Source organism: Symphalangus syndactylus, chromosome 11 (genome assembly GCF_028878055.3).
Source record: "Symphalangus syndactylus isolate Jambi chromosome 11, NHGRI_mSymSyn1-v2.1_pri, whole genome shotgun sequence".
Classification (NCBI taxonomy): domain Eukaryota; kingdom Metazoa; phylum Chordata; class Mammalia; order Primates; family Hylobatidae; genus Symphalangus; species Symphalangus syndactylus.
This window is the reverse complement of record NC_072433.2, coordinates 80,305,232-80,330,146: the sequence shown is the minus strand read 5'-3', so window position 1 is coordinate 80,330,146 and position 24,915 is coordinate 80,305,232.

Below are 24,915 nucleotides of genomic sequence, written 5' to 3'. Positions count from 1 at the left end.
GTGTGTTATTTTCTCTCTTACCAAAGAATAAGCCCGCTTGAACCAGCGAAAATGGTCTACAGTGTTAGCTCTATTTCTCTGTGCTTTCCCTTTCCAGGATCTATATTGTGGGTTCTTTGTATATATTAGCTGCTTAACACATGTTTGTATGAAGGAACACTAGTAAGTAGAACTCCTGAGATCTAAGATATTTTCTGAAGTATATAATTCTTCCTAATTTTTTTCAGAGAATATTTTAGCAAGTTAAGTGAATGTAGCTACTAATGTTTTACAGTAATTTTAGAAATTTTATGGAAAATATAACTAGTGCATCTATGTGGAATGTGGTCAACTTCATGAACTGAAATTTATTTAACTAACATTAATAATTTATTTAACTAACAAACAGTTCTTGAGTTAATAGTTTCCTAATAGGTACCACTCTAGATTGGATACTGGGGATAAAATTTAATGTTCATGTTCCTCAAGGAAATTATTCTCTAGAACTCTGTTAAATATACCTATGTTTTAAGTACTGTTTAGGGTGCATTGACTATTTTTTTCTCATTTAATTATCATAGCAGTTTATGATCTCCATTTTACAGGTATAGAAACTAATGCTTAAAGATGTTAAGTAAATTGCCTTCCAAAAGCCAAAACCTCAACCAAGAGCTGTCTGTTTCCCAAATCTGTGCTTGCAAATATGGCCTTTTGACATGATTTTATGGACACCAGAAACTCTATAAAAATAAATCAGTTTCAAACACTTAAATTTTGGCAGATTTCACAGAAAAGTAGAAATATTTGGATTCTCTTGAGAAAAAGAAAAACAGAAAATATGGCAACAGTAAGCCTACATTCCACATAGCAACAATTGGCTAAAACTGAGTAGTAATGACCTATTTTACACTGGCAATTATCTTTCCAGTCTGATGTAGTTTTTCCCTGGCTGGCTCCACTTGTTTATGCTATTTGCATTATTCTCACAGGCATTTGAGTTTGAGATTTCTGCATTCTTACATGTTTTCACATGCTAATTTATTCTATTTAAGAAACAAACACACTAGGATCTAATTTAAGAGTGATGTAGGAGATTAAAATGGTGGCTTTATTACTGACAGAGCTATTAAAAGATAAGTTCTGGGTATAGAGCAACAGTGGACTTCCCATTCCAGACCTCCAATATTAGACAGTCTTACCCACGATGTAGAAAAAAAGACAGATTAATGTAAAAAGGAGTCAAATAAAATATCTCTAAGTTAAAAACTAAATTTTTCAACATAAAAACTATATGGATGGGTCTAGACATAGCTCAAGAGAAAGTTAGTGACCTGGATGGTAGATCTGAAGGAATCACCCAAAACGATGACTAGAGAGGTAAATAGGTAAATAATATGAAAGATGATTTAAGAGATATGGAGTATGGATTATGAAGATCCACTACATGTTCAGAGGATTTTCATATAGAGCAAAGGGGAAAAAATGGGAGAGAGGAAACATTCAAAGTAATAAGTTCTGAAAATTTTCCATGAAAGAAAGAACATGTAAATCCATAATTTCTAGACACAGTGAATCCAAAACATGAAAAATAGAATTAGGTCCACTCTAAGACACGTAGTGGTGAAACTGTGTAACATCAAAGACAAAGAGAAAATCTTAAATGCAAGCAGAAAATACAGACGACTTGCTGGGTGACAAGTTTTTCTCAGAAGGCAGTAGACTAATGTCTTTAAATAACTTAGGGAAATTAAGTTTTGCCTCAATTTCTATGGCTAGCCAGATTATCATTCAAGAGTAAGGGCAAAATAAAGACAGTTTCAGACAAGAATGACTGAGTACATTTATAACTCACAGACACTTTTTAAAAGAATTTTAAAATAATACATTTTAGTAAGAAGAAAATCAAACATAGAAAGAGGGAATGGGAATAATAAAAGTAGTGATGATCAAAACAATAAGTATATGTGTTTATATTTACGTAATACAAATATACAAAATATATTGACAATCATGTCAGAGGCAAACCTATATTTGAAGGATAGGAGGTTAAACAAATTAGAGACCTAAGTGATAGATAATAATGTGAAAGATGGATGGAGATTACTGCATTCAAACATTTGCAAGTTTCTAGTATTGTTTGCAAAGAGGTTAGGTCATTTTTAAAGATGGATTTGGGATAAAAATGTGATAAATATTTAAGGAAGAGATAGACAAAAATGTTTAACAACTAATATGGTCTGGGCAAGAGCTAATTATAAAGGGTCACTGACCAATCAGAGTGGGTGGGTACCACGAACAACTAGGACTGCTATTCTCATGCCTAACAGTTAAGTATTGGCCCTGATTCAAGGGTAGCCATTAAAATAATGGAAATTAATGCATAGTATCAAAAAATGCAGTTGAACAAAAGACAATACAGAATTTAAAAATCAATTCTGTAAAAATTAAAAACTGAGTCTAGAGAAATTAAGTGACTTGTCCCAGGTTGCACTGTGAGCCAGATGGAATTAGGACTAAGCTGGGATTTTTAATTAAGCCGGGTATTGCTCTGCTGTAGTATTCTGTCCCACAAATTCAATTTTCAAATCAATATTTTGAATGCATTTACCGTATTTACTTTATTTGGGTATTTATATGCTATTGTTTTTATTAATGATTCATATTTTACTGCTTTTAAACATCTTCTATGCTTTATAAAGGATTGTAAATATGTGCATCTGTAAGTGATAATGTGCTTTAAAGAAATCACCTACAATTTTAATATTTTAAAAATTTGTATATATTTTGCCAAACTGAAAACATATAAAAATAGAAAAGAATTCGCACTTTTATTAAAATTATTTAAATATTGTCATTTAAATGTTTGAAAATAAGGCATTATTTTTTAAATGTAAGAATTTATTCTCTGTATTTATACACATAATTTATTTCTAACATTTCAGTTTTTCTGAGGGAAATAATAGTTGTAAAATTATGTCTTCCTTTGTAATATGATTTCAAAAGGTAAAATATGATTTTTTTAATTAAATGATTTTTGGTATCCAAAGCAACAAATTGAAAGCTTAAAAAAAAGACAGAAATATGGAGTCTAGAAATTACTCTCTGACTTTAGCAGCTTTTCCTTATCTTACATTTATTCTGTGATCCTGAATACTCCAGACGTAGTGTAAGCTAGCCTCCCTTTCCAATAGAAAAAGAAACAGTAAAAATGAATCTTTAGGATTCCATTAAAATCATTTGATAATACATTGGAGACTTGCTATTAAAGTTTGATAATGTTTTAACTCTAGTTTGTACGTTATCCATGGAGATTTTAGCTATAGAAGTTTAAAAAGTCCAGTTAAGTCACATCAAATCATTAAAAATTGAATTCCTGTTATCTAACAGAACATTTTTGAAGACCTACTGAAAGTTACCACTGTTTTAACCACTCTTTTATAATAGATGACTGATATAATATTGAATAGTAGTTCCTTGAACATAGTGCTATATATCTTATACAGAAGTGAAAACAAGAAAGAAATCCAGTAGAGTTGTCCCAGGAGAGGAAAAAAAAATTCTGGGTCAGAACTATACGGACTACATTAGACCAAAGTTGGCTATTACCTACAGAGGGACTTGATAGAAAATAGTTTTTCTTATGAGTCAGCCTAGCTTTTGAGAAAAAGAACATTGTCATGGGATGACTATAAATAATAAGGGGACAGAGAGAAAAGGTGCTAAATATCTTCCAGCACAAAAATAAAGGATTAAGTTGTCCAGTCACAAGAGATTAAACCTAAAGCTACTGGAATTATGTTTATTAAATTCCTGAAACCCTGCAGCCTGGTTTATTTAAGTGCCTTTTCCCTAAGTTTCACACCCTACTTACATGTGTACAGTGAATTATGCATTTCTTCTGGAAAAATAAAAAGAAGTCTAACATACTCATAAAAACTTCCAAAGATGATTAGCCCCTTCTCCTGGCCACCAGCATGCATTCCTTCCATCACCCTGCACATGTCTGACAGGACAATAGGCACAGCTGCAACAGTCAGCAATAATGTGCTCCAGGGGTGCGGGCTCTGGTCTGGCCCTGGGTCACCTTTGAGGATGATGTCATGTCATCATGCTCCATTATATCTGGTTATTAATCCTCCTCTTTAGACTTGTCAAAGAGAGGCTGCAGAGCTTTTGCAAGGCAGAGCCAGCATTTTGGACGAAGGTTGTGTTAGTGACACAGATGACATTGAAACTAGGACATTATAAAAATTAGTTTACAATGAAAATCGTTCTTTGTCAGGAGTCTGAGTCAGACAGAGGATGATTCATCAGCACACAGACCACCCTTGGCCATAAAGCAGAGTGTTTTACTTGCTTGACACCAGGAAGAGTTTTATCTAAATAGATCGCCAAGATGTTATTTTTGGATCTAGTCAGAATCCCATTGAAATTGAATTTTAAGACATCTTTATGTTCTACTTGATTTCCTCAATTATCGAGCTTTACCTTTGGTATCAACTATTTTTGATTACGTTTTCACACTATAAGTTTGCCAGAAAAATTCATGCTGCTTATTATTATTTTTATGAGTTTATACACACAAATATGAAACACACAAAATAGGCTAGAATTTATTAACATAAAACATTTAATGCACAAAGAGAGAGGGCATTATAAAGTTATATGTCATGAGCATATTGAATGTGCCCAATTGCTTTTAAATGTCTAAAGTATAATCATTATGTGCTATTATAGGGATTATAAACTATATTGAAGTAATATATTTAAGCATCCAAAAAATCAGAGTAAATAAAAATAATTCTGTTCATTGGCTCACAGTTAGGAAGGAATGAGAGTAATAACAATAAAATAATAATGTGCAGGGAAAGACAAATACATCCCGCAGCAGCCTGAGCTGCAGCAGTCCTTGATTCAAGACAGGGAGCCGGAGGCGTCCAAGTCATAAAATGAATATTGGTCTGCCAAAGAAAGGCTGCACACGTCTTTTTCCCACTCTTGCCCTCCAGGGACCTATCCTGACCTCCCTTTGTCCCCATTGAGAGGGAGAACAGAGGGTATGAATATGGCTAAGAATATTTTGCTCCAGGAACCTGTGACTCTGGGAGTAGTTCAGCACCTGCATCTCACGAGAGTAATTTAGCACCTGGATAACACTGACCTTGCCGAGCGGGATCTGGGATGAACATCTGACTTGGGCCTTACCTTAGGGGCTGGTCTCGTTAGGACATGAAGTGACGTATGATTTCAAGTCTTATCACTTAACAAATGGGAAAGCCGAAAAATAGATACGTGAAATGATAATTTATTCCACTTCAATTTTTCCTAGAGTTCCCTAGCTTGAAACCGAGAGACACAATTTTCCATGCTGGCAACTATAGACTTGTTTTCTCAGGAACACAGGATAGATGAAAGTATTCTAGCACAATGGCCTTCGCTTGCTCTCCTATCCCAGGCTCTCTGTCATACTCATTTGAGCATTTACACGTGCTGTTTCACCTTGTAGCCTCAGGAGGGTGAGCAGTGGAGGACAGGAGTCAACTGGGTGGGGCAGGCTAGTGCTTGGAAGAGTGGGGAAAGGCAGGGGAATGCCTCCTTGTCAGTCCTTGCTAGGCACAGTCATAGCCAGTACAGCAGAGGATCAAGCTCATTACATAGAAACATTTTTTCTTATGGCAAGATGTATGAAAATCTTAAAGGTCAAGCTGTATGTTAGAAATTGTTGAGAGGCTCTGAAGCATTTTCTAACTGAATCATGAATTACAGTGCATGCTAAAATGATTATGTTTAAAAATAGGGTACATACACAGTTGAAAGTGACTTTGAAAATTCCCCTTATCCATGTACACTTGCAATCTTAGACATGTATCTATTCATTTTACACATACTTTAAATAAATTTTTTATTTTAGGATAGTTTCAGATTTGTGAAAAAATTGCAAAGCTAGTACAGAGAGCTTGTTTTCATATACCCCAGGCCCAATTTCCCCTAATATTAGCCTCTTACATTATTATGATATGTTTGTCACATGTAATCTATCAATATTGATATATTATTAACTAAAGTATTACTTTATTTAGATTCCCTGGGCTTTTACCTATTTTTTTTTCTTCTCTTCCAGGAACCCATCCAGTAAACCATGTTACATTTTAGTCATTTCTTCTTCAGCTCCTCTTGGCTGTGATGGTTTCTCAGACGTTCCTTGCTTTTGATGACCTTGGAGTGTTGAGAAGTAGTGTTCAGGCATTTTGTAAAATTTCCCACACTTGGGATTCATCTGATGTTCTTCTCATGTTAGACGAGAGTTATGGAATTTTGGAAGAAGACCAGAGAAGTAAAGTGACATTCTTGTCATTATATCAAGTGTTAATACTATCGAAATGAGTTATCACTGCTGGTGTTGATGTTGCTCACCTGGCTGAGGTGGCGTTTGTCAGGTTCCTCCACTGTCAAGTTACTCTTTTTTCCTCATTCTTAGTGTAGGTACTCTTTGGAAGGAAGTTGCTCTACTGCCCCATGTTTCAGGAGCGGCGAGTTATGCTTCTTCTCCTTGAGGGCAAAGTAACTACATCAATGATTCAGAACTCTTCTGCATGGGGGGTTTGTCTATTCTTCCCATTTGTTTATTTACTCAATCATTTATTTATATCAACATAGACTCAAGTATTTTTATTTATGCTTTGGTTTGTAATTTAATACTACTTTATTTATTTTATTGCTCCAGTTGTTCCAACTTTGGCCATTGGGTGCTCTTTCAATTGGCTCCTGGGTCCTGCTGACGTAACCCCATCATTGTGGGTTTTTTGAGAACTTTCTTACTTCCTGGAGATACAAAATGCTGAAGCCTAGAATTAGACATTTCTTCAAGGAGTTTTAGATTTTTTAAATTGAAGAATAGTACTGGAATCCAAGATTTGGCTGTTAAGTGTGCTTGTTGCTACTGGGGTGTCATTGCTACTAGGCCCTCTCAGCTGACAGGGAAAGGAAATACATGGGTGTATACTAACCCATATTGATGCACATATCTTTAAGTATTTCTGTATGTAACCATCATCACTATCTGCATCCATATAAGCTAAACATGAATTCATACTGAGGTCTCCAACTTTAACCCATTACTATATGGACCATTTGAGCCTTTTCCCTTTGCTTGACTGTAAATTATCACTTCACTAATAAGAAAACTGTCTTCCACCATTCACCATTTATTTATTTGTTTAACTTATGTACATATGTATAATGATTTCATAAGTATTAATTTATAGCCTTATGGAGAATAACATTATCCAGTAGAGTACATTGTGCACATACATTCCCTTTTGTCTTTGGTCTTAACGACTTGACCCATTTCCAAAGTCATTTAGGTGAGCCCTTTCCTACACCTTGATCTCCTCAGTGATTCTGATTTGTAATACAGTGAAATTCTTTTGTCACATTCTGCAAGCCATCCTTTTATCCTCATGCTCCTAAATGATTTTTAAACCATTGCACACATTAAGATTCATGTTTTGAGCTTCCTAAAACATGCCTTGTACTTCGTCTTCTGAACTCTTACTTCTTCATCTTGAACTCTTTTTTTTTTTTTTTTTTTTTTTTTTTTTGAGACGGAGTCTCGCTCTGTCACCCAGGCTGGAGTGCAGTGGCGCGATCTCGGCTCACTGCAAGCTCCGCCTCCCGGGTTCACGCCATTCTCCTGCCTCAGCCTCTCCGAGTAGCTGGGACTACAGGCGCCCGCCACCACGCCCGGCTAATTTTTTTTTTTTTGTATTTTTAGTAGAGACGGGGTTTCACCGTGGTCTCGATCTCCTGACCTCGTGATCCGCCCGCCTCGGCCTCCCAAAGTGCTGGGATTACAAGCGTGAGCCACCGTGCCCGGCCTCATCTTGAACTCTTACTTCTTCATCTTGAACAACAACTGGTCTGTTTATTGAGTCTCTGTAGTGTTTACTTTTTCCAGAATATCATATAAATCACATAGTATGTAGCCTTTTCAGAGAAGAGAATTCAATTCTTGTCTCTTTTAGCTATAGAGACTGCAGATATTCCTCAGTTTGTGGCCAAACAACTTTAATGTCTGTTTCCTGTGTAACATAAGCTTCTGCTGTAGTCAAATTTCCCTCTGCCTCTCTCTTAAAATGACTTCTGTGATTATATTAGGCCTACCTTGCTAATCCAAGATAAACTCTCATCTCAATGTTCTTAATTACGTCTATATGCTACCATATATATGAGGTAGCATAACCGCAGGTTCTAGGTATTAGAATTTGGAGGGTCGGGATCATTATTCAGTTTACTACCACATTTATGAAATATATTGAACTGTAATATTCTTCTTTGGTAATGTCTTTGTCTGATTTTGGTGTTAGAGTAATATTGACACTGTAGAATGAGTTAGAAAGTCCTCCCTCTGCTTCTATTTTCTGGAAGACATAATTGGTTTTATTTCTTAAATATTTGGTAGAATAATCAGTGAACCCATGTGGATATGATGCTTCCTTTTCTGGAAGTATTAATTAATGATTCAGTCTTTAATAGACACAAAGCTATTCAGGCTATGTGTTTTTCTTTGTGTGAGTTTTGATAGCTTGTGTCTTTCAAGGAAATGGCCTATTTCATCTAAATTGTCAAATTTGTGAGGGTAGAGTTGTTCATAGTATTCCTTTATTATTCTTTTAATGTTTATAGGATCAATAGTAAGAACTCCTCTTTGATATTGCTAATTTACTTGTCTTTTTGGACTAGCTAGAAATTTATCAATTTTATTAATCTTTTTAAAAATCAGCTTGTGGATTCATTAATTTTCTCTATGATTTTCTTGTTTTTGATTTTATCAATATCTACTCTAATTTTAAATGTCTTTTCTTCTGTTTGTTTTAGGCTTAAATAGCTTTTCCTTCTTTAGTTTTCTAAAGAGGAAACTTAGGTTACTGACTTTAGATTTTTTCTGATATATGCATTCTGTGCTACACATTTTCCTCTCAGTACTGCTTTTGTCACTTTCTGCAGATTTTAATAAGCTGTACTTTTTTCTTTATTTACCTCAAATATTTTTTAATGTTCCTTGAGATTTATTCTTTTGCTTGTGGTGGGTTATTTAAATGAGTGCTGTATAATTCCAGATACATAGAAATTTCTGTCTGTTTCTGTAATTGATTTACAGTTTAATTAATTCCATTGTGGTCTATGGATATACCTTGTATAATTTATACTTTTATACCTTTTAAGATGTATTTTTGGCCCAGTATGTGAATGATCTTGGTAAAAGTTCTATGTATGCTTGAGAAGAATAAGTATTCTGCTATGGTTGGAAAAAGAATTCTAAAAATGTCTACAAGATCAAGTTGATTGATAATACTGTTCATGTCATCTATATCCTTACTAATTTTTGCTTGCTATCTTGCAATGATTTGAAAAGGAATGTGGTGTATAGTGTATAGTTTCCAACTATAATAGTGGATTTATCTATTTCTCCTAGCAGTTCTATCAGTTTTTGATTTATATATTTTAACATCTTGATGTTAATTACATACACATTTAGGATTGTTACATATTTTTGGAGAATTGGCTCCTTTATCATTATTTAATGTCCCCCTTTATTACTGATAGCCTTCTTTGCTTTGAATTCTCCTTTTTCTGAGATAAATATAGCTACTCCAAGGTTTTTTTGGTATGTGTTGTCATATTATGTCTTTTTCTATCCCTTTATTCCTAGCCTGAGTCTTTTAAAAAGCAAGTTTCTTGTGGACAACATATAGTGGGTCTCGTTTTCTTATCAACTCTGTACTTTTCTCTTTATTTCTTAATTTCTGACATTTGGTCCATTTATGGTATTCACATTTTAAGTGATAAAGTGATTATTCCTATAGTTATTTGTAACTAGCAAGGTATTTTCTTTTCTTTTTTCTTTTTATTTTTGAGATGAAGTCTCGCTCTGTCTCCCAGGCTGGAGTGCAGTGGCGTCATCTCGGCTCACTGCAAGCTCCGCCTCCTGGGTTCACGCCATTCTCCTGCCTCAGCCTCCCGAGTAGCTGCGACTACAGGCGCATACTGCCACGCCTGGCTGATTTTTTGTATTTTTAGTAGAGACGGGGTTTCACTGTGTTAGCCAGGATGGTCTCTATCCCCTGACCTCGTGATCCACCTGCCTCGGCTTCCCAAAGTGCTGGGATTACAGGCGTGAGCCACGGCGCCCGGCACCTAGCAAGGTATTTTCTTTTCTGATTTCTCACTTTTTTCCTTCTCTTGTTTTAGCTGAGCATTTTATATAACTCTGTCTTATCTCCATTTTTCAGGCGTAAATTGTACTTTTGTTATACAGATTTTTAAAGTGCTTATCTTAGTTACAACGTACGTTCTTAAGGAATGTAAGTTCTAGCTCTTGTTACATTACACTCATTCATTTTATTTATCCCTATACTATATTTATGAAAACATTTTTACTATTGTTGTCTTGAACAATGTTTACATTTTATCTTATTTTATTTTATTTATTATTATTATTTTTTTTTTGAGACGGAGTCCCGCTCTGTCGCCCAGGCTGGAGTGCAGTGGCGCAATCTCGGCTCACTGCAAGCTCCGCCTCCCGGGTTCACGCCATTCTCCTGCCTCAGCCTCTCCGAGTAGCTGGGACTACAGGCGCCCGCCACCACGCCCGGCTAATTTTTTTTTTGTATTTTTGGTAGAGACGGGGTTTCACCGTGGTCTCAATCTCCTGACCTCGTGATCCGCCCGCCTCGGCCTCCCAAAGTGCTGGGATTACAAGCGTGAGCCACCGCACCTGGCCAATGTTTACGTTTTAAATCATTAAAAAAAAAATGTTTTATCTTCACTTTGTCTTTATCCAATGCTTTTCTTAAGTATATAGATCCAAGTTTTTCATAAATATTATTTTTCTCCAGTTTAAAAACTTCCAAGATTTCTTGTAGTTCAGGTATATTAACAATAAATTCCCTCAATTAGCGTTTCTGAGGAACTCATTATTCCTGCTTCAGTTTTTTTTTTTTTTTGAGACAGAGTTTTGTTCTGTCACCCAGGCTGGAGTGCAGTGGTGTGAACTCGGCTCACTGCAACCTCTGTCTCCCAGATTCAAGTGATTCCACTGCCTCAGCCTCCCGAGTAGCTGGCACTACAGGCACCTGTGATTACAGGCATGAGCCATTGCGCCCGGCCTCCTGGTTCAGTTTTGAAGAATAATTTCACTGAATTTAGAATTCTAGATTGGCGATTTTTTTTTCTTTTAACTCTTTAAAATATGTCACTTCACCCTCTTCTTGCTTCTATGGTTTCTAGTTAAAAGTTTGTAATTCTTATCTTTGTTCCTTTATAGGTAAGTTGTCTTTTTCTCTGGCTTCTTTTAAGACTTTCTCTGTCTTCCTTTTTCTGTAGTTTAAAAATAATATGCCTAAGTTTTTTTATTATTGTTTTGTTTTAATATGTAGTTTAAGATCTATCATTAATCTTGGCAATTTTACTTCAAATATTTCTCTTACTTTGTTTTCTCTTTTTTCTCCTTCAGAAGTATTCCAACTATGTATTTGTTGTGCTTTTTGAAATTATCCCACAGTTTTTAGATTTTTTTTCATTATTTTTCTCTTTATATTTCAGTTTGAGTTTTTATTGATCTATCTTCAAGTTCACGGATCCTTTACTTGACAGTGTACAGTCTAAAGTGAGTCAATTGAGGGCATGCTTCACATCTATTACTATGTTTTAAATTTCTAGCATTCTGTTTTGATTCTTCCTTAGAATTTCCATCTCTCCACTGAGATAAACCACCTATTTTTTCATGCTATCAATTTTTCCTGTTAAGGTTCTTAACAAATTAATTATAATTATTTTAAATTCCTTGTTTGATCCTTCCAATATCTGTGTCATTTCCCAGTTTGGTTCTGATGATTGCTTTCTCTCTTAAGATTGTGTTTCTTCTTGCTTTTTGGTGTGATTTGTAATTTTTTGTTGAAAGTTGGACATGTTGTTTTGCAACTGAGATCAATAGGCTTTCATTGTGAGGATTTAGAAAATCTGACTATAAGTTTGACTGTGTTTAATATGTGCTGTTACCAGAGGTACCAGAAATTCAAATTTCTCTATTGTTATTTATTTATTTATTTTTTCTCCCTCCTTGACTTTGGGCTTTCCTAATACTCCTCCTCAGAGAAAGTGTGTATCTTGAGGTCTTTCAGCTGTAATGCATTGTTATCATATCAAAGCCCTATTGGTATAGTGGTAAAATGTGGGGAAGGTGAAAAATTCTACTGTCTTCTGATAATGGCTTGGTGTGTCAGTGGGCCTTTGTCTTGGGGATGTGGCCTTCAGAAGTGTTTCTCTAGTGCTCTAACTCCCCCATCCTCTCCCCTCTGTTCTCTTCCCTGACTAAGGAGTTTCCAATCTGTTTCCTTGAAGACCTAACTGTTTGAAATGTTTTCTTTCTTAAATAAAACAGGGAGGCTATAAGGCCTGAGGTGGAATGAATGCCCTGCCTCTGACTGGGATAAGTCCCAGACAAGATCTTTATTACAAAGAAGGCTCTAAGAATATTTCATAATGATTGCTCTTCCTCCTGCTGCCAGAGCTATGAGTGTAACTTTCAGATCTTTGTAGTGAGACACTGATGGGGTTCTTGGAAGTAAATCCCATCAAAGTGTTCCCAAAAGTTGACTACTCTCCGGCAATCCAAATTTAATTCGTGAAAATTATCCTTTAAGAGTTCGTATTAGTTTATGGCTCCAGTGGCTTCTGCTCTGCTTAAGTACATCTCAGTTGCAGTATCTCAGGATGCTGTTCTTCAGATATCAGGCTGATGATTTTCCCTGCAACCTTGGTTGTCTGAGAAGTCCGAGGAAAGTGATGGATTTTCAGATTGGCCAGATTTTTTCCTGTTGTATGGAAAGAGTGATGACTTTTATGGTCCTTATATACTGGAGCTGCAATTAGAAGTCTGTATGTATTAATGTAATTTTTTCTATATTTGTAATGCATGGCCTCAGTGATATAGGTTGGATTTATACCAGCATCATTATTTCCACGGTTGTAATTTCTTTCTCACTTTTTTTTCTTTGCCCTTGTTGGAAACAGAATATTTACTCATTAGAACCTCCATAAGACTTAATCTCTTTGCTCTGGAAGTCTTTTCATTTGATAGGTAAAAATCAGCTAAATAAATTCTAGGCAAGACACAAACTGGAACAAGTTTTCTACCCTAGAAGAGTTCAAGGTCTAGTGTTATAAATAGACAAGTACCAGGATAAATGAATGGGTAGGGTGCTAAGAGAGCAAGAAGGCATATAAGTTAGACTCCAGGTCAGGGGAGGGTTCTGGAAAAAGTTGATGGAATCAAGAGTAGAACTTAGGTAGGTAAAATGAAGGTTGAGGAAGAGGGGAAGATAAACATTTAGGTTGGGGAAACACCATATGGAAGCATGAAGGATCAACAAAGAAGCATGAAAATCAACAAAGAAGCATGAAGAGTACTATCTGTGGCAGAGTGGTGGGCTCCACCAAGGCATTTGAATTTTATCCCAAAATCTATGTGGGAGCCATTGAAGGCTACTGAGCTGCAGTATGCTTGACACTGCATTTTGTATTGAAGACTGCCTATCAAAGGGAGGACAGGCAGGTTCAGGGGCCAAGGCCTTTGTGGAGAATTCAAGAGGGTCTGAATTAAGACAGTGACAAGGGGGTGAAATAAGGGACAAATATATAAGATATTAAGGTGCACATATTGTATATGTGTGGGAAGTGGGAAAGGAACGTGTATAGGGGTTTAGGTGAGTCACAGGCTTCTGTGATTTCAGTGATGGGGGATATCATAGTGACATGCACTGAGATGGGGCACAGGAGGAGGAGCAGGTTCTGTTTGGAAAGTGAGGAAGAAAGGCATGCTATTGCCTTTGCAATATTATTTCTATATATTTCAAGAGTACAATAAGAATTTCTTATGTAAGTACTCTAAAATAGACTATAGGGTGAAGAAGAGGTGTGAAATTGCTGCTGTCATTTTGATGAATCAAGTTGCACTATATTCTACTCTTGAATGGAAATTGGAAACCATTATCATGACTAAGTTCCAAAATCAAACGCAGTGTCTTATTTCAAACCATGTCTTCACAGAGAGATCATGTCCTACTCATCTATGGTAACTCCAGGAAGAATTCCCTTTTGGACAACAACATACTACAGGACTCGAAGACCTGCTTAAAAGGGTAAGAAAATAGGCAATGGAAACAGCCACAGATTAAATACTTTCTTTGATTACTTTCTGACTGATTAATGAGGGAAACTAGATAAGAAAATTTCTGACTTTGGCAAAAATTCCATCAAATACACAGAATTGTGAAAAATCCAACTAAAACTCTATAAGGGCATCTAATCTAGAAAAACCAGACTTTTTTCTGATTAAAGAATAGAGTTTAAGAAGCACATTTTTTTATAGTCAATGATAGGTACATTTCCTACCCACCAACCTCCCTGGTAACCATCATTGTAATACTGCTCATACAGCATTTTGAGTTTTCTTCTTTGCTTTATGTTTATTTTATATATTAGTCTTATTTTCATTTTTAGACTATGAGCTTCCTAGGAGAAGGAATGAGTAACACATAATAGGTGTTTAGTTAAAAGTAATCTTTTAAACAAACATTTACTGACTATTCATGATGTGCTTAAGAAATATGCCTTTAATGGAATGGCATGTTAGTGAGTTGAGTAAGTAAATTTTGATTGTGACATTTTTAAATAATCAATGCCGTCTTTTAAAGGAGATCATATTAAGTAAATAATTAAACCAGATTCTCATTCTTTGAAATTGAGAAAATCATCGTTTGATTTTGATCTACCAGAGAAATTAGACCTTTTTGTTTTAAAAATAAACATATTTTTTAAAATAGACAAATTTTTGTTGACAAAATGCAAACAGAAGCACATAATGGGTCATTATAAAGAGATAGAATAAACTTTTAAAAACTTGAGAGTACTGATATTGGAGCACACAAACTGTCATCAAGAAGATAAGTCTCATTTCAGAGTGATACACTAACACATAAACACAATGTCAGTTATGGACATATTTACACCTAAAGTTAAAAGGTTTTTGTGCTATAATGAGAACTTATATGTCTAATATTACTTCATATTTGTCAACAACAATGAGCTCCCTTTTACACGGAACTACAGAGGTGTAGGGTTTTACTGACATTCATTTTCAGTTATGCATCAGCAGGTTCACCTCTGTTTTGTTTAATCCACAGAATGAATGGAAATGATAAACTAAGCATATACTGTATCAGTTACAGGTTTACCAAATGAGTTCCCATGGTTTCCTTTTCTCATTAAATGCATGCCCGCATGGTGGAAAAGGTCTCTGAAATGGAATGCATCCTGGCCTTTAGGCCTGGGGATACGTTATTTCAAGCATATTAGGCTGCTTGGTCTAGTGCTTTTTACATGGGAAACATCTAAAGACCTTGTTCCCTCACAAAGATTTTAATAAAAATCCAAATAAAATTGATTCTGCGTTTGGCTTTGTTTTGATTTGGGGGATAGAAACTTTGGTATGTTTATTCATTTATACTGTTTTAGCTCCCATAACTAACCACAAGGAAGAGGAAGGGACCACAGATGGTTTGTTTACATGAATCATGGCTTTTAAAAATCACGTGCCACATTTCATTTTTATTAAAATAAATGTATTATAAATCTATTAGTAGGAACTAGGTGTATGATCTACCAATTATTAAAAATAATGTAAAAATAATCTTCTCTTGCAAACATTTAAACTGTCATGATTTCACAAGACTAATGAGTATAATAACAATAGTGTTCTGTAAATCAGATAAATGCCATGTTTCAATTTCATTATCAATTTCATTATTTTCTCTAAATCCCTGTTTTTTTTTCCTTCCTTAATTTGTGAATAAAGGCATATATCATGCCTTAAACTTCCAAGGTAAACTTGTTGGTTAATTACTTAAACTGTGATATCAGATTAAAGGTGATTTGCCTGGCTTGGGAACGTCATTTGGTGATGTTCTGATTAATGCACTACCATGAGCAAAGGCGACAGATTAACTGTAGCATGAACAGTAACACACTAATTCCTCACTGAAACTCTCAACAATTGAGTCACATGCAGATTCAGTTGTTTTACGTGTTTTGCAATCTTTTTTCCCTAATGGAACAATAAACATTAACTCATTACGCTGAAAGCACCTTAAGAAAATCTGGCTGACATACATTACTCTCTATTAATATTTTTTCTTGATTATAATGCCAACTTTCCTTTTTGCAACACAATAGAGTTGTATTTTATTTTAAAAGAAACATGATTAAACTTCCCCACAAATATTTCAGATTTGTTATGGGCCACTAAAACGTCAGACCTCTGATAGTTCTGTCAATTCATTCTTTTTCAAGATGATATATGAAACATACTGGAGAGTGGGGTATATTATAATCTGGAATTTAGTACTTGAACAGAGACTTTTTTAAGGCACTAAGATTACTTAAAAAAAAAAAAAGGCATAGTGCCTTTTTGTTCCAAATGTGTTTTCCAACACCAAACATTCCTAGAAATACTTAAATCATAATCTCAATGTCCTTGCATTTACAACCATGATACTTTTAATGTGGAAGTTCATGCTACATTTTTCCATTTTTGAGTTTTACTGAAAACACAGAAGAGATCAGTGGAAACTCTCTGCAGGCTTTTTAGAGGCAAAGCTGAAGTCCAGGAAAACTTTGGTGGGAGGCCTTTGCTGTCCAAGCCCCTTGTGAAGGAACCTTCTGTCCTGTAGTGGGATTGCAGCTTCTTGGAAAGGGGAGCCATTTATCACAGTCCTAAATGAAAGCATTCTTTAAACACAAATGTCTTTTTTTCCCTTTGTCTAATTACTGAGAGGAAAAGTGAGAAGGAAATGTCAAAACAGAGAAACAGTGGTGTATAGAGAGAGCAGCCACTCTGGAGCTCAACCAGCTTTTGTGAGGGTCTGGGCGATTTGTCAAATGGTTGTGGTATAAGTCAAGCTCTGAGGTTGAAAGGTCTTGACCTAAGGAGTCCTGGAGTCAGACAGTGTAAGCAAGGGGTCTGCTAGAATTTTCAGCTGTAGTGGAGATGAACAATGATGGGAGCTGGACATAACAAAACCTCATTTGCATAATTCAGGTAAGTAATTTTATTGAAACTGACAAGGATGTGACAGGCTAAGAAAGAGAGGAGAACACACTCTCGCTGGGAACCACTAAAGCTCCTCAGTTAGGTATGTGAAAATAAATGACAGCTAATCTCTTCACTAAGAAATCTGTAAACAATGCCATTTTACCCAGGACTCACCCATGACCTTTTGTAGAGCTGGCTATAGATTCCTTAGTCCAGTCTTCCAGAATATAGCAGATGGAATGGACTAAATTCAAATTATGTTTTAGGCTTTAAATTATAGTAATTAATTACCTGAATAGGAGTTCCCTCCACAGCAGGTCTACATTGAGAAAGAAAGAGTAGAAACTTTTTAAAGTGGATGGTGATCAAATATTTGAGATCGATGCTATATAAAATAATATTTTTACTGAAGAATTGATATTTTGGGGGGGAGGCAATTTTAACTTGAGTAGCTTGTACAAAGAATGAATAAAGGTGAAATGCTTTCAGAGCTTTAGTTTACACATCAGTGTATTACAGATTTTACTAATCTTTACCAGTTGATTTTTTTCAGCTGTTTTTTCCTTTCTATTGTGAAAGGTGTGGATTTAAGCAAGGCATAAATTTAATATTGATGCATATTATTTAAAAATTAAAATATTTAATGCCTAATAAATACTGTCATTGAATTTTGATAAAATCTTATAACATCAACAAGATCTACAAATTAGATTTTATGTAGCCAAGTATACCTATTCATAAAAAGGTATCACAAATGATAAGGTTATCAGTAAAAGGGTTTCCTTGTTTTAGATGAGAGAAACTAAATTCTTAAAAGCACTTTCCATGCTTTTTATATTTGGCTTTGCTTTTGTGTGTGGATTGCCAGGAGATAGCTACATGTCTTTTGTAATCCAGGCTGCTTACCAGTCATTGGTGACTTTTATAGGCAAGGGCAGTAATGGATGGAAATAGTACTCAGGCTAGGGAAGAATGCTACTCTAACCTCGTTTTACAGAGGAGAACCATGTCTGCAATGCCCTTCAAACAAGCGAAAAATATGAAACCCACTTAGTCAGATGTGAGGTGCAAAATCTCCAAGCCTTTTTGGTGGCAAATATACAGGCAGTCCTTCTGCAGTGTATGGAACACATGTACAGTTTGACCAAAATGTGGATCGTTTCGTTGAATGGAAAGCAGAGAGTTCTGGCTAGATCAAATGTGGATCTCAGTATTATAAGCAGGCTAATGCATAATTCATGAGGCTTAATGAATATTCCAATTCATGACAGCCAACTGGCTCCATAGGTCACACCTCCCAGTCTCATATAAATAAAGAATGAGATACTGGAAAGCATACCAGCTGAACCAAACCGAGTGCCAAAAACATGCATATTAATGAGGCACTATAATAGATACTTGACTCTTTGGAAGTGCCTATATTGGTTTCCAGCTACAGAGGGAAAGAAAGTTCACAATGTACCTTTAAACACCATACTGTGCACCATAAAATACAGCTCTTTCTATGAAATATGGGATGAAATTATACTGATGTGATTTCAGATTCAGTCATTAACTCCATAACATCCTCTGACACTCCATCAACATTGAAACATTCTGGAAAGATCCCCACCCCCTGCTCCCATGTGCCTTTGCAAGTCTCAACTTGGTAACTAGGGAGAGGAAGTCCTTCAACAGTGCCGTTCTTTTATGTGTTCTGTTTAGACCTTGGATCAGGATGAATGGTAGCTCAGATGAATGCATTTGTGCCATTTTTCTTGGCCCCAGACTATGTTTCCTCACTACCATGACATCTGAACAGAAGGAGAAAACATCTCCCTTTTGTAGCAGGCTAATTTAATTTGTACCTTCCACCTAGGGGTAAATATGTTTGTCTGTCTGTCTGAGCTTTTTGCCCACTTTCTTTTCTCACGGGAAACCCTTCTGAGTAGAAAGCAGGAAATGCTTACTGCTCTAACTTTATTTTAAAGTAATTTAATTTTAAGCCTTCTCACATCCACCCTAAAGTGAAGCAACTGTTGGAATCCCCTCGGGATACCCTTAATGACTTCTGCATGTCTCCTGTGTCACAGATGTCAAAGGCTTGTTGTTTCCAAGGTATTTTATCTTTTGGTATAGATGGTTTAAAAGACACTGCTTTGGGCTGTTTTACCCGCAGAAGATGTGCATTCGTTTTAAAATACTGAAGAAAAAAATCTTGCAGCTTTTACGTTGACCCACATCCTTTCAAATCCATATTTCAAGTCATTGATCTTTACCAGATTTTTAGTTGATCTTGGGCATTATTTGTGGCTTGACCTTGTTTGATGTGGAGAGTTTGTCAAAGATCTAAATAATCAACCAACAAACACATCTTTCCCTAAGTAAAATAGCAGTAAAAATGTCTAAGTATTTGATTTAAGTATTGTTACTATGTTTTAAGGTATACAAGATATGGTGAACCTCAAATTAAAATTATGGCTAGTAGCAAAATAATCTACTTATTCATAAAGTTTAAATAGGGCCAAATTTCTTATTTACATTAAATGGATTTATCAAAATGCATTCTGTTTCTCTTAATTCTTATAATAGTTCTTAAAGCACTTTAAGGGAAAAATTGCTTCTTTTTTCTTATGCTTGTGAGTACACATTTAAATTGAATTATCTTTTATGGTACTTATATCTCTCTAATAAATATTAAACTTCTTTTAATATTCAGTTCACAATTAATAATTACACATTACAAGAAATAAGACTTATGCTTGACATTGCATTATAAGCACAATTATTTGTTTAGAAAAGAAAAATAATTTTTCTAAAGTTATTTTATTAATTTCTATTTAATATAAAAGACAATTCTTGAATATAATAAAAGATTCCTGTATTGTAATATAAAAGATACGTATCTTTTATATTCCTATTGTAATACAGGAATCTTTAGCTACCCATGGCCAGACTAATCTTATTTTTTGGTTTCATGCTATAATTTAGATTAATATGCATTTAATTTAATATGAAAATTATAATCATGTTAATGATAAAGTTGTATTAACTAAACTTGAATTTTGAACTACACGGAGTTAGTTCACAAGATAGATAAGCATAGTAAAAGGATTTTGTTTTATTCAACAAGTATTTAAAATTTCTTAGATTCAAAGCATTTAGGTATTTTTATGTAAAGCTACATCTTAAAAATCATATGAAGAGATTCGTGTTTTTTCCTGAAGAAGAATTAATGAATTAATGAAAAAGAATATTACAGTTGGGTATAAGAATTTTTCATTGCTTTCAACAAATATCAGTTTTCACCTCAGATCCATGTATCTTCTAAATATGTCGAATAAATTGCTCAATTCTAGAATATCCCTAGACGACTTCTTTTCTAAGGCATTACTTTTGATAAAGGAGCAAATCTAGTTAGTGTGATTTTGAACATTTAATTTGTTGCCAGGGAAATTTTTCATGTTTTCAGTACAAATTGACTGTACCAGAAGAGAACTGTTTTTAGTAAAATGACATGGCATTTCCAACTTAATCCAAAACTGCACATGAAGGCTAGCTACCAGTCCATTAGAATGTAAACCTGGGGTTGGGAGGGTATTTCTGCAAATGGCCAGATAATAAATATTTTAAGGTTTGGGTCGGGGGGCCTCATATGGTTTCTGTCACATGTCCCTCTTTGTTTTGTTTTACAATCCTTTAAAAATTTAAAAACCTTACTTAGCTTGAGGGACATGCAAAAACAGACTACAGGCCAGATTCAGAGATGGCCATAGTTTGTTAACCCCAATCTAAGGTTTTAAGACTTTGTTTAATGTAGCAAAACATTTCTTCTCGGACATGGTTGTTTTACAGATGCTCATTTCAAGCTCAGGGTTTCTTTCTGAGTTGATTTTATACTGTGCTATGATTAATGCAAGGATATTTTGATTGATAAGGCTCAATGGAGGTATTCTAACTGGTGGAATTTAAAAAATGTAACTTCCAGTAATTATTCACAACAATCCCAAACTGCTATTCTGTATCTTACTATACATGATATTATTTTATTGGAAAATAAATTTGTTGTTGTGATGGTGATTGGGCATCTGGACAGCTTTCCACAGGACTTTTGCTTTCCCATGTTGCTGCAAAGTGAAAAATTCTATGTAAACATTTCTTCAATTCACTTTAAGGTAAAATAACTAAGATATTACACCATATGTATTGTACTTTCGGGATTTTCCTTTAACAAACATTTAAGGCCAAAGACTTTTAATACTAAATTACCATAAGAGTTTAAATAATTCAGGGTATTTTGCCAACAATTACTCTTAATATACCAGTAAAATGTAAATATTTTTAAATTTTCTGACTAATATGATATAGATTGTTCTGATGTATTCAAAATAATACGTCTGAAAAGGCAAATCCCTCCTGTTTATAAGAATGACTTTCTTTAATAAAAACAGTCTGATGATGTGAAGACTACCTTTAAAATATCAAAATGCATAATTCAGCTCACCTTTCCCAATTTCCCTGTCAAAATAGTGTATATTTAATGATTGTGCTTTTGGGTCAAATTTTCTTGAAATCCACAGCATTTAGATCTTTCCTGCACTGCCTCTCTCGAAGGTTCTGTACTCATTACGTTCTCACGGTCCTCTTTCGGTGTCTGGGGATGCAACACGCACTAAACAAGTGTGAATGTGAAATAGACATTCAGAGTGTGATGGGAGGAAGAGAATTTTGCCTTTAGGCAGGTTGTTATTTTAAACGCAGTGCCAAGGATATTATTTCATTTTACAGCTATACTTAAGCTCTAACATTTTGCCTTAAGACAAAAGAGAGCATGGTCTCGACCTCAGGGTTGAGCCAAACCAACAGTAGCAATATGAAGACTACTCAGGCCCAGCCAGTGGCAGTTGAGAATGCAAGGGAATGGATCCAGTGGAGACTCTTTACCTTAATAGTGTTATAAGAACCATTTAGCAGGAGGCAAAGAACCATGGACATGTATATTTCGTTGGTGGCTTATCCTGGACCTTTGCTTTTTTTCAATGAAAGTCACTTTGCACCTATATCTATGCTGGGGATTGCTTTTGGACACAGGGATATTAAAATGAAAAAGATGATCCTTGCCCTTGAGTATGACAGAATTCTCTTTCTCTTTCTTCATTGGCTTTTTAAAAAAGGACATTTTCAAATCCTACCTTTATGGTTATTATAAAGTGGACTAAGATCCTAAAGTGTGTGTAGTATATCCCAGGTCTTCTAAATATCACAGTCTTGCAAGTAATAGCATTTACTGTATTTTTCTGTAATCGTTAGTGAACTTGATTGCCTCCTGTATTAACCAGAATAGCAGTTTAAAAATCCTCTAATTGGCCAGGCACGGTGGCTCACACCTGTAATCTCAGCACTTTGGGAGGCCGAGGTCGGCAGATCACCTGAAGTTGGGAGTTCGAGACCAGCCTGGCCAACATGGAGAAACCCCTTCTCTACTAAAAATACAAAATTAGCTGGGTGTGGTGGCGCATGCCTGTAATCCTAGCTATTTGGGAGGCTGAGGAAGGAGAATTGCTTCAACCCACGAGGCGGAGGTTGCAGTGAGCCGAGATCATGCCATTGTACTCCAGCCTGGGCAACAAGAGGGGAACTCCATAAAAAAAAAAAAAAATTTCTAATCTATATAAAAATTCTGTGTGTAAATCTGTATGTGCACTATTCTATAGAGGAGGACCCACAACTTTCTTCTGTGTTTCAGAATTCCATGATCCAAAAGAGATTAAGAGACAATGAATTTAACCAAATATCTCTGAAACGCAGGGAATCCTTAACAAAAAAAATTAGAATGTCATTTTACTTATTTACCATGAGAAATATATAACTATAAAAATACTACATTTTTGAGTTTGTAGTTTATATTATTGTACTATAGGTATATTAGCCAAGGAATTGAAATTATAATTATCCTCTATGTAAACTTTTATGTCCTCAGCAATTTCATTCCAAAGTATTTTCTTAATGACTTAAATGAGACTTGTGATGTTTTGTTTCAAATTGTATTTTATAAACAGAGTGACAAAATAGTATAAAATTCATATTACCTTTGAAAGGTGATCCTTTCTAAATGTTCAAAAAATATTTGTCAGTAATGATGAGTGGCATTAAATAAAAACCTTCATTATCTATTGCAAACTTTTAACATAAGATGGATATTTTTAGCTCTGGATGCTGTTTAGAAGGGATGTTTTAAGCCCAATATTCATTGGGGAACAGGACAGAAAGCCTTGTCACTGGAGTGCAAGCTCTGTGAGAGAAGGGACATATTTCACTCATTTTAATAAGCTCAATATCTAGCACTATATTTTAGACACAGTGGGACCAAAGCAAAATCCTTTTGGCTTATTGAACAAAAGAATGAATAAAGATGTTCTGCCTAAAGAAAAAAATTAGATGGAACTTCTGAGTGAATTTCAAGTTCCCACAGTGAAATTTGGATATTAATTTGAAGGGGAATACATTCTCTGGAATGTCTTTATCTTTTGAAATTCTGCTCATACAGTAAGACAAAACAACAAAAAGGCAATAAAATGAGTGAAATACATGCCTTCCCTCACAGAGCTTGCACTCCAGAGACAGGGCTTGCTGTCCTGTACTCCAATGCATATTGGGCTTAAAGCATCCCCTTTAAAGAGCATCCACAGCTAAAAATATCTGTCTTATGTTAAAAATTTACAATAGATAGGCCAGGCACGGTGGCTCACACCTGTAATCCCAGCACTTTGGGAGGCTGAGGCGGGTGGGTCACCTGAGGTCAGGAGTTCGAGACCAGACAGGCCAACATGGTGAAACCCCATCTCTACTAAAAATACAAAAGTTAGCTGGGTGTAGTGGCATATGCCTGTAATCCTAGCTACTTGGGAGGCTGAGGCAGGAGAATTGCTTGAACCTGGGAGGCAGAGTTTGCGGTGAACTGAGACTGCACCACTGCACTCCAGCCTGGGCGGCAGAGCAAGACTCCATCCAAAAAAAAAAAGTTAACAATAGATAAAAACAAACAAACAAACAAAAGGCAACACATTGCAAATTGAAACACAATGAAAACATCTCAAATCCCCTTTGATATGGTTTGGATCTGTGTCCCACCAAATCTCAGGTCAAATTGTAATCCCCAATGCTGGAGGTGGGATCTGGTGGAAGGTGATTGGATCATGGGGGTGAATCTTTCATGACTGTTTAGCACCATCCTCTTGGGGCTGTTCTCTTGGTAGACTTCTCATGAGATCTGGTTGTTTAAAAGTATGTAGCACCTCCCCACTCACTCTCTCTTGCTCTTGCTCTTGCCATGTAAGATGTGCCTGCTTCCCCTTCACCTTCTGCCATCATTATTAAGTTTCCTGAGGCTTCTTCAGAAGCCAAGCAGATTCCAGCATCATGCTTTCTGTACGGCCTGCAGAACCATGAGCCAATTAAACCTCTTTTCTTTATAAATTTCCCAGTCCCAGGTATTTATAGTAAGGCAAGAACAGACTAATACACCCCGCCTCTTTGAAATCTCCCTGATAGCTTCAGCTGGAAGTGATTCTTCCCTGCTTTAATATCATATAGTATTGTGAATTTCTCTCAATGCGTTTTTTCTTACTTACCATGTGTTAGACTTAATTGTGCATGTAGCTGGCCCAGCTGAAGCCTCCTGTTTGCTCTGCCATCTTAGTAGATTTGACTAGAACTCTAAGTTCCAGAGCCTATGACTGGTCAAATTAATCCAACTTTCATGTATTTCTGAGGGTTTGCATTTTGATAAGATGCTGAGTACTGCC